Consider the following 11130-nt stretch of genomic DNA (forward strand, 5'->3'; position numbering starts at 1 on the left):
GTTCTGCTTTGATTTTCACTCTTAATCCAGTAACTTTCAAAAGGTTTAGGTGATACTGGAGAACTGAGAGCTATGCAGTTATTAATTAAATGGAGACTGACAGATGCTCATTATTGTTTCCTGTAGTTTACAATATAATCCAGGCAAATAAACTGAAAGATTTCTCATCTACATTTTTCCTGGATGACTTAAAATTGTATAGTTAATCAGATGAGGACTTGAAAGCAAGATTAACATGTTTTCAGATGATATAAAAATGTAATTTGGTCTTGATAAATGTGCGATAGCAACATTTAAAAAAGGAAGGCTGCAACACCAAGAAAATATCAGTCTGGGACATAAATGTGATGTAAGGGAACTTGAGCAAGAGGGAGTGTATAAATATTTGTGAATAAGTAATGGGTCAGAAATAAAACATAAATAAATGAGAATAAAGCTCAGTAAGGAATAGTTAGGAAGACTAAAGCTAATATGGAAAACTTCCTTGACAACTGGAAGTAAAGTTCAAGCTAGAAATCGATTTGCTTTTTCTGTTCCAAGTTACAGCTTTTGGGGTCATTGACTGGTCCAAAAATCTTGTATACCAAGATAATATATTCTGAAAGAGGTATTGGCCTCCTCAAAACTGACTTCATTCATTGATTTGCAATTATGGGCTGCATTCATATCTGCTAACCTCATCAGATCCAAACATATTTAATGTTTTAAAACATAAGGAGAAGTTAAAGATGACATGTTTGCTTAGTTTATCAGAAACATTTTGGAATAATGTGAGAATGAGAATATCACCAGAAGTAGAAAAAAAATCAGATAGTAACTGAATGTGCCAAAAGGATAAGATGAGAAGAAAAAAAAATGGAAAATCCACAGATATAGTGGCAAGTGCATAGAGGTTTCTGGTACAGTTTTAAGTTAACCAAGAGAATGGATACGGAGAGATGAAATGAAATCAAACAATGAAAGGTTAATAATGGTGACCCAGGATAGTGAACTATGGTTTACAAATGGCATTGGGAATGTTGAAACAAACAGATGTAGGTTCTGTAAAATTGAAGTGGAAACAATTGCACATCTTGTTGCCTGGTGTGATACACTTGCGACAGAGGACCTGTGTACTGAAAGGTGTAATAATGTAGCAAAACCTCTGCAATGAGGATTGTGCAAACATTACAATATAGAAGTAGCTGAAAATCTTTGCAAATGTGAACTATAAAGCATCAAAGAGAATGATGACATTTATATCATACAGGATCACTCATTACCCACAGTTAAAGAAATAGATGTGAGAAAACCAAATACTCATAGTAGTCTATAAAAAAACAAAGTAGCACTGATAATTGAAATTACTACAAAAGTTGTTACAATGTCTTATATACAGAGAGACACAAAGTAATAAAATATCAGAATTTGCAGGAAGAAATGAGAGCCATGTGGAAGAAAGATACCCAGACAGTTCTAAAAGTAGTAGGAACAATAAGTTTAATAAAAAATAATTTACTATTGTGCTTAAATATGCTACGAATAGTTCCAACCAAATATTAGGTACAGAGACCACCAGTTCAGGGGGCATTGACAAGAGCACTATAAGCTAGCATAGAAGAGTACTAATTTCATGATCTCTAATAGTACATTGCTTAGGAAAAGGGTCCAGTTCCATTATGGTATTAGAACTCATATTCATATATAGGTTCATAGGTTAGTACTAGGCTAACTGCTCTTGCGAGCCATTGTAAGCCTAGCCAATTATCCCTTGTGAGACTCAAACCCTGCATCTTGTGTTTGTAAGGCAAACACCTTAACCATTAGGCCACCTTCCCAACCATTCCTGTAATAGGCCATTAGATTTAAGATGTTAGAAATAAAAGCTAAATTTAGTGGGGGACAAAAGAACATTTCCAAGCACCTCAGTCTCTATTTATCATTTCATGTTACAAGGGGTAGTGTGTATTTGGATGACCTTCAACTCAGATGACCCCGACTTCACATTTTTATCCCTCTTGACCTGTAACAGAAGCAGATGTGACTATTCTTATATCTATTCTTCTTTTTTGTGGGAACAGGATGAAAGAACTAATCTGTGACTTGGTGGTTTTGCAGGTTTTCACTTAATGCAGTTGACTGTAGCACTTCTTTTATAATTTAGAAGGTTTTAACATAAAATTAAGATCTAGTTGTGATCTTGTTAAAGCTAAGTTATATGCCACCACAAAAATGAGATTACTGAGCTAGAGAACAAAACCAGTAATTTCTGAAATGAATGATGAAAATCCCGAGTCAAGAATAAAATAAAATGTCAGTAGTATGCTTTAAAACTGCAAACATCACTCTTACTGAAGCCTTAAAGCAATAATATAAGATACTTCTAAAATGGTACAGCATTCTAGTCTTGACTCTGTAGGAACAGATAGGTAAATTGTTGTCTTACCTTTTATAGAACCAGTATATGTCCAGGGCAATCAAGTTTAATTTTGGCTGAAATAACCTCCTTAATTCATTAGACATTAGTGAGACTTTTTCCCTTCAATTTCAATTACATCCTCTTGTGTCTTTTGGTAAGTCATTCTTAATTTTACAGCTGCCCTTTCAGGGATGGCCATAAATAAGTGTCTGTCATGAGATAAGATCTATTCAGCTTTTAAAGCTACCCATTCTAGAATTTCCACTGCCTTTGATGGTCTTTTTTTCAGAATGATATAAATTACGTGCCATCAGTGGCTTCATTAATAGTTAATTTCTTCAGTGGGTTTACATTCAAGCAAGGCAAGCACTCATCTTCTAAGCAATTCATGATATTGAGCATACTGAGTCAGGGGGAACATTTTCGAAAATTTGAAGCGTACAAACCAATGTTTTTAATCAAGTCTTCCAAATTGTGTGCTACAAATTGAGCCTTCAGGGCTCCCCAGTTGTCAAACTTACTAGTTAACTATTAACAATTTTTAAGGTTTACCTTCGTTGAAGGTTGTGCGTCAGGGCTGGTAACTTGGCACATAAAAATCAACTACCAGTCATTAGCGGACCAGAGTTCCGCTGTGGTAACCCCTAACCGGGAAAAGCCGAAAGACACAACAACAACAATTTCTGAGGTTGTCTAGTGTGGGCAATTGTCAGAGTATACTTATAGTTATCCAGCATTTCCAAATAATAACTTTACCATTTGCAGCTGTTTTAATTGATTCTGAAAAGCACTTTGACATTATCAATTGGAATTACATAATGCAGGTTATCTTACCTTACAGCTTTCCTCACCACTTCCAATTCACTGTAAAAATACTGCACTCTTCGGCCATGACCAGTATTCTTACAGATTTTAATGTTTGCCTTTCATTACTAATGTAAAAGTACAAGGCAGGGGTGCCCACAGTCTCCTTGCATATTATTCCTTGTCAGCAAACTGCAAGTCTACAAGATAATTTAGACACTAGATTTCGTGGGGGTGGGTCTTGGCTTCACATTCTATGCAAAGGCTAATGTTTGTAAGACTAGTGAAGAACTCTATCCCCGGGATTCATAAAGCTTGCACCAGGTGCAGGCGTAGCATCAGCGGTCTAACACCAAATATGGCTGCCGAGCGATTCAGGTACGAGCTGTTTCCACGTGCACTATCTGCGTATGCTACACCCGCACAACTCCAGTGCTGTGTATGCTAATTACCCCATGTGCAGCAGTGTAGCATGCGAATGAAGGTATGTAGCAATTCAGGAAGTGGTGCAGCCATAGTGAAAGCATGCAGAAATGTAAACCGTAGAAAACTGTTTACATTTTTGCAAACATAAAATCGGAGCCATGACAGCTGACCAAACACATGTATTATATTGTTAATATGTGCCAATGGCTAAATATATAGCCATTGCCATAAAAAATGTACAAAATATACAATTAACATTTAATATATATATAGTCGCACTATCGTGACGTGGAAGCGCAGGGCGGCGGTGCGCAAAGGGGATCTCAAGAAATATATAAAAAAATAGAATAAAACTGCAATGAAACACATATCACGATTTCCCATAATAGTCAATGGCAGGCATACTACACCATACTTATGGCGCAAGGGTTGCTAAGGGGCAGTGACAGTGTTATGCTCAGTAGCTAGGAATTAGTAGGCAATGCCATGCAAATGAAAGGAGTAATAGTGAATTGCAGTTTCCCTGCTGGTGTAAGGATGCACCTCACAGTGTAGCGTTATAACATCGAGGTGTGCCCTTGAGATAAAGATGACATCAAGAGAAGGGTAATTTGCCATTGCTGTAAACACATTGGAGCATTGCTAAACTGGTTTGCCCCTAGCTAGGCAAAGCTGCAGGATAAGGGTGTATCAAACTGGCCATAGCTATGCTTAGCTGAGAGTACACAAGGTAACCGAGTATGCATGTGAACGGAGATGAAAACATGTGTAAACCCAGTAAACGGGTATGCGCAGTGTGCACTGCAGCTGAAACTAGAAGGATATAGGAAAGAAATAAGGAAATGCTGCAGCAGTGAAACTGGAGTACAAATGACTAATTAACACCTAGGAGCCTACAGTGGGCCATTGAAAACAGCAAACAAGGGTGAAAGCAGCTACCTGCAGAACAGGAAAGGGGGGGGGGGGGCTGTACTGCAAAGAAAACAGTAAAGTTTCAAAACAGAACAAAGCTGATTTGCAGTATATCAGCTACAAGGCACATTTTGCCATTACTGGGTAGGGAAAGTACAAAACAAGAAAGACGGCAGGTGGAGCATGCTTGATAATAGGAGGGGATCCAGGTCTAAAAGTGAATTAAAGGGCAACAGATTAATTAAGGCAGGCAAGTAGATCTCCACACTAAAGGCCCCACACTTGCAGTACTCATTGCAAAACCCATAATTAAGACACGCTGCACCTGGAATATCTCATATACACCCACTGACATCAGCAGAATCCATAGCACAATACTATAAAGTGTGAAATCACCTCACACACATTTGTGTATTCCCATACACTCTGCACCAGTGGTGTATACAGATGGGGAACTTTTATTATGTACATGTTAGGGGCTGCCATAGCTTTGATCCACCAGCATGTGTTGGAGACTGAAGGTAGTGTGGAGGATAATGCACATGACCACGGCAGGCACCAGATGAGGAGGAGAGTGTTCAGACCCAGGGTAAACTACCAGGGGCTACATGATCTGGAGATAGTACAGCATTACAGGGTGGACAGAGACATCTTACAGCAACTTGTGGAGCTGTGCAGGTCACGCCTCAGAGCCAGAACAAATAGAGGGGAACCCATCCCAGTGGATACAAAGGTATGTGTAAGGCTGAAAATACTAGCTACAGGTACCTTTCAAAGATCAACTAGGGATATCATGGGGATCTCACAGGCATAAGCATCCAGGGTACTACACCAGTTCCTGGATGCCATGTTACCACATGTCAATGAGCACATATACTTCCCCCGAATGCAGGAGGAGTTGGCCATCAATATGTATCTCTTCCACTGTGTGGCAGAATACCCAGAGATACTTGGTGCAATAGACTGCACGCACATACACATCAGGTCACCACCAGGTGAGCAGGGTAGGAGCTACATAAACCATAAGGGTTCCCCTCCATCAACTGCCAAGTTGTGTGCAATGCCCAAGGCATTATCATGGATGTGTGTGCTAGCAGCCCTGGAAGCTATCACAACTCCCACATCTGGCATGCCTCACAGCTGTATCGTTATTTGCCAGGGGGGACATCCCAAATGGCCACCTGGTGGTGGATGCTGGCTATGGACTGGAACCGTGGATGATGACTCCCATCAGAAATGCACACGCACCCATGCAGGAACGCCATAATGAGGCACACGTACAAACCAGAATCATCATAGAGCATGTTTTTGGGATGCTGAAATCACGGTTCTGTTGTCTGGACATATCTGTTGGAGCCTTGTATTACTTTCTAAGCACATGTGCCCACATCTTCATAGTGTGTGCCATACTACACAATATGGTCCTGCGGAAACAGCTGCAGCAGGGACAGAATGGTGAACACCCTCACAGCCCACCACCATTGCCAAGGACTCCACAAGCACAGAGGTACTCAGACCATAAACACACTGAGCCAGCCTAGTAGGCAGATGGAGGCGTGCCCAGTATGCCCATGCCTTAGCAAAGAGGGAACGTGTAGCATACACACTGACAGTGTAGGCACCTAGGGAGTGACACCTTTCTCCACCTGCACACACAGTAAAAATGGATGGCACACAGACAAGACTACCTGTAAATTGTCATGTATAGGCAATCTACTGTGTGCATCTAACATTGGCAGCCCTCAACTATTGCACACACAACTGCCATTGGCACAAGGTAAGTCAACACCTGAACAGTAAATTAAGCTATCAGCATATGCAGATACTGTATGTATAGATTCATAGGTAGGTACTTAGCCAACTGCCAGAGGACATTCATAAGCCCAGCCAAATTGTGTCAGCTTTTGCCACCCCATTGAGTCATTAACTATCCCTCTGTGGAGCAGAGCCAATAGTGGGATCCCTGGGGTGCATCTACTGTTCCCCATCCACTCTTCAAGGTTTCTCTTGCAGAGTTTTGGTGAGAGGCTCTGTATAATGTAGTTAGGGATGTTGTTCCAAAGTATGGGGAGTGTCTGTGAAGGAAGCTGTTCCTCCAGCATCTTCCAGTTATTGTTGTGGCAAGGTTCAGCTTACTACAGTGTGTGGCTCATTGTGACATGAATTCCCATAGATGGAGCATATCCATTAAGCCTGAGTTCAACATGGCTGTGTTGGCCAGTGGAGATCATCTCTGGGCAAATAAGATGCCACTGAGTAAAGCAGGAGTTTATTCAGTCTGGCTGCATAGGCCATATGTTGCAGGCCAGTATTCCCCTTGGTGAGGTACATTCGTGGACCTCCCAGCTGTTGGAAGTGCCTTCTGAGGTACATCCCACATGGGTTATTATACCCTATGATGGGACTGATGAGTGATGAGTAAAGGGGCACTATAACCCCAGTATGTCTAGATGGGAATCCTTTAGTAATCAGATGGCCTACATAGAAGGATGTCCTAACTACTGAGGAGATATGATTGTCAAAGAGGAGATCACTATCTACCTTGGTCCCCAGATACCCCATTACCTTGTCCGTATTAAAGTGGCTGCCACTTATGTGTTAATATGTCGGTGCCAATTCCACAATGGAATGACTATGCAGTTAGCGGAACTTGGCTTGAGGCCATAATATTGACACCCTGTGACGTTCTCTGTGAGGCATCTTGAGAGATGTCTGTGTCAGCTTGACTACCAGTCATGGCTCCCAGTTTGCAGTCATTGCCAAACATGGTCTGCTGTAGTCCACCTGTGTTTGCCTATAACTCTGAGATGTATATGCCAAAGAGTAGGGCTCCCAGGACTGAGTTCTGTGGGATACCAGTCATGACTGGTCAAGAGTTGGACCTGAAGACCGCTAGTCATACCATGTGGGTTCTTTGTGTAAGCCCGTTGGCAATCCAACCCGTGATGTATGGGTGTATGTATAGGCTGGTGAGTTTATTAATAGTACCTGAGTCAGGCATGGTGTTAAAAGCCTTGGCAAGGTCCAGGTAGTATGTGTGAACCACCTCCCCCATCATCTAATGTCTTGGTAACTGTATGTAAGACATCAGACATGTTCAGTAGGCATGAACTGCACTCAACCAAGCTGGCCTGGGTTGGGTCACATGTTCAGAGGTTATCAATGTCTTTGTTAATGAGTGCCATGAGGATGTGAACCATACCATTGCAGACCAGACTATTCAGGCTTATGGGGTGGTAGTTACCATGGTCAGTTGTGATTCCACCTTGATGGAGTGGAATAACCATTGCCACGTGCCATTGTATGGGCATGTAGCCTGTGGAGAGCCTGAGGGTAGGAAAGCTTAATTAGGTGGGGGGAAGGTTGTCTTATACAGTTTGCAAGATGCAGTCTGGGACAACATCTGCCTCCATTGACGCTGTGTTCTGCTGTTAGAGAGGGCCATTTCCACCTGTGTGTCTCTGATGTGTGGGATACTGTACCTTTTGGGTAGTGTTGTGGGCTCTTTAGGGAGTGAAGTATGCACTGAATGTATCTGCAAGGATGTTGGTGATATCAGTAGGGTCAGCATATTCCATGCTATATTTCACTGGCACAGTGCAAATCTGTGTGTCACCATGTAGATCTTTGACATAGCCAAAGAAGTCTTTGTGGTTATCTTTCAAATCCTTGCGTATTATCCTGCTGATGTTAGCCTTGGATGATGTCATGAGGGACCTACGTATCATACTAATAGTGGTCACGGATGTCTGTCCTTCGTGGGATTTGCTGTTTGTCTGGAACACTGTCCTACATCTGTAGTATAGCCTGTTTATTGCAGAAGTCCACCAGACCAGTGTCCTTGTCTAGGAGGAGTGAGTCTTGGTTTACCAGTGATGGCATGATCCATACATCCTTGTAGGTACTTATAGACTGAATTTGTAAATCTGTCTGTATTTTGAGCAGTGTTTCCCCTTAGCGTGGGGGCTGTGAAACCCCTCAATCTTGTCACTAGTAGTGTAAATTTAGCTGTAGGAAAGGTATACACTGTGGTATCCATGGGTGGGGGAGATGCTTGGGTGTGGAAACAGTGAATAGTTCATGGTCAGATCTAACCAGTGATTGGTTAACCTCCGCTGTGGTGCACCTGTTGCCCATGTTGGTGATGACCACTTCTAGTAGTTTCCACCCCACGTTAGGGAGGTTACCACCTGATACAGAGCATATGAGGTGATAAATTCCAGAAAGCGCTGGGCCTGGAAGTGAGTACCGGAGTAAGTTTCCCAGTTAATGGTATGGTAGTAGACATCGACCAATGCCAGGGTGTGTGTTAGGACTGTCATGTTCTCCACTGTCTCCAGGTAGGTGGAGTGGTGGTCCTGGGTCATGAATGGTGATCCATAGCAGGCCTTGGTTTACATTGCAGTTGTGGCTGATGTTAGCTGCGCATGGATGATCTCAGAGGTATCATGCTGCCCCACTAACCTGGAGATGTAGGTATCCCTGATGAATATGGATACATCCCCTCCATGCCTGTCAGTCCATGTTCTGTGGCTGAAATGTGTAGTATGTGTTGTAGTCTGGTAGTGCTGTTGTACTCTCAGGAGCCTTAAGACAGATCTCAGTTACTGCACAGATGTTGATGTTGTCCATCCTGAGGAGTGCTGTGAGTGCAAGCATGTTGTGATCACAACCCCTGGTGTTGAGTAGCATAACCCTCATTGAATCTGCTATTGTGCTGTTTATGGAGCTGGTATTCACCTTTGAGACTCTCCTAAATAAGGCACCATGGGGCGCCAATAGCCTTGGCCAGTATTCCAAAGCTTAAAGCTAACACATAGGCCGGTATGGTATTGTTGCATGCATGTTCCCCATCTGTACTTGTTTTTCATCTCTCCTGTAGGTAACCTACTGGTAAACAATAGAAAGCCTTAAACTTATAAAAGTCTTCTAGCGTCCAAGATAGGTTTTTAGAGTGACTAAGTATCAGTGTTCTGTATGTTCTTGCTGTACTTAACTGTTTCTTGACTACATGGTGATTTCTCACTGTATATTTTGATCTGAAGGTCTGTTTATTCACATATTATGGCTGTGTTGTCCTGCACTTTAGAGATCCACAGATGGTCTACTACCTATCTGGCCAAAGGCAATTAGAAGCATAGCTACAGTGTGTTGGCTTTCCCCGCACCATTGATGAAGTAACTGAGCCTCTGTCAAGCATAGTCAATGAAGCAATTCCAGGCAGAGTTGCTGGAAGCTGTTGAAGACTGGGGCTGTGGCTGCTGATAGGGGCATGTAGTGTTCTAAAGAGGGCATGTTAATGTGAGAATTCAACACTATTCAATTCCCCAAACAGGTCTCACAGCTATCAAACTGGACAGGCTCCCCCACTGCCTGGCTGCATGATTCTGGGACACATTATCCCAGGGGTATATATTCTGTTACCCATTCACACAACAAGGTTTCCCTTGAAGTGTGTCAGTGAGGGGCTATGCCTAATGTAGACAGGAATGTAATATATTGTCTCACAGTACATTCATTATATGTTGTTATTTCAAGAGTTCGTGAACCTCAGTGAGCTTGGGGGCCCTCTGCCCTTTGCTTAGCCTAGCTTACACATAGAAATCATCTAAATAGGAAATAGGCGGAAGCAATGTTAATGTCAACAGTCTAATGGTTACAGCATCTGCATAGTATCTATGCATTCGAGGTTCCAATCCCAAATAAAGGCAGGGATGTTTATCATGTTCAAAAGTATACCTTAACCACAGCTTGCATATATAGGTAGTAATCGTCTGTATAATAAACATTCGAAGCACTCATGTAAACCCATGTGTGCTGAAGAGTACAGTCAACAGAGAATGTAATGTTATGTCATCACATGGTGAGATGTTACTTCACTGACATGTATATATCCTGAGTAGTTAGTGGATGTGGCCGTGTTTGCGTGCACAGGTTATACGTTACAAAGTTTGTTTAACTGTGTTTAACTGCTGCTATAATGTCACACAAACACTTTTAAACATGCTTACAACTGCTTAAAGGAGCCTTATTCTGGAGTAAAAAACATTTGTAAAGCATCGCAGGTGTTGCACCCTGGACCATGCACACTATAGTCATGGGACTTACCACTAAACCATCCAAGGTGTATACATGTTTCATGGTCTTGAGACTACACCTTATACCATATGCATTTCACTGTAATGATCACAAATGGGACAGTCACTTTGTGTACATATGTGCAGTACATTGTAATGCACTGTAGTTTGTGAACCAACACATTCCAATCTACATATGCATTACTGTTACAAATGAATACGATATATATATATATATATATATATATATATATATATATATATATATATATATATATATATATATATAGTTCCCTATCAGAAGCCTGAAACACTATAAGCTTGAAAATCAAAATCCTGAAACCAAAAGCCTGAAAATTCAAAATCCCGAAAACCCAAAATCCTGAAACTCAAAATCCTGAAAACACAAAATGGACATACTGACGTCATTGTGGATTTGCTATTGTTAGCCCTGTGGTGTTAGGTCATGCGTTGGGTTCAGGTAAGTGTGCGGTTGGTTTTATGTTAGGGTTA

The sequence above is a fragment of the Protopterus annectens genome, chromosome 1.part2 (genome assembly GCF_019279795.1).
Source record: "Protopterus annectens isolate FY-2018-M chromosome 1.part2, PAN1.0, whole genome shotgun sequence".
Taxonomy (NCBI): Eukaryota; Metazoa; Chordata; order Ceratodontiformes; family Protopteridae; genus Protopterus; species Protopterus annectens.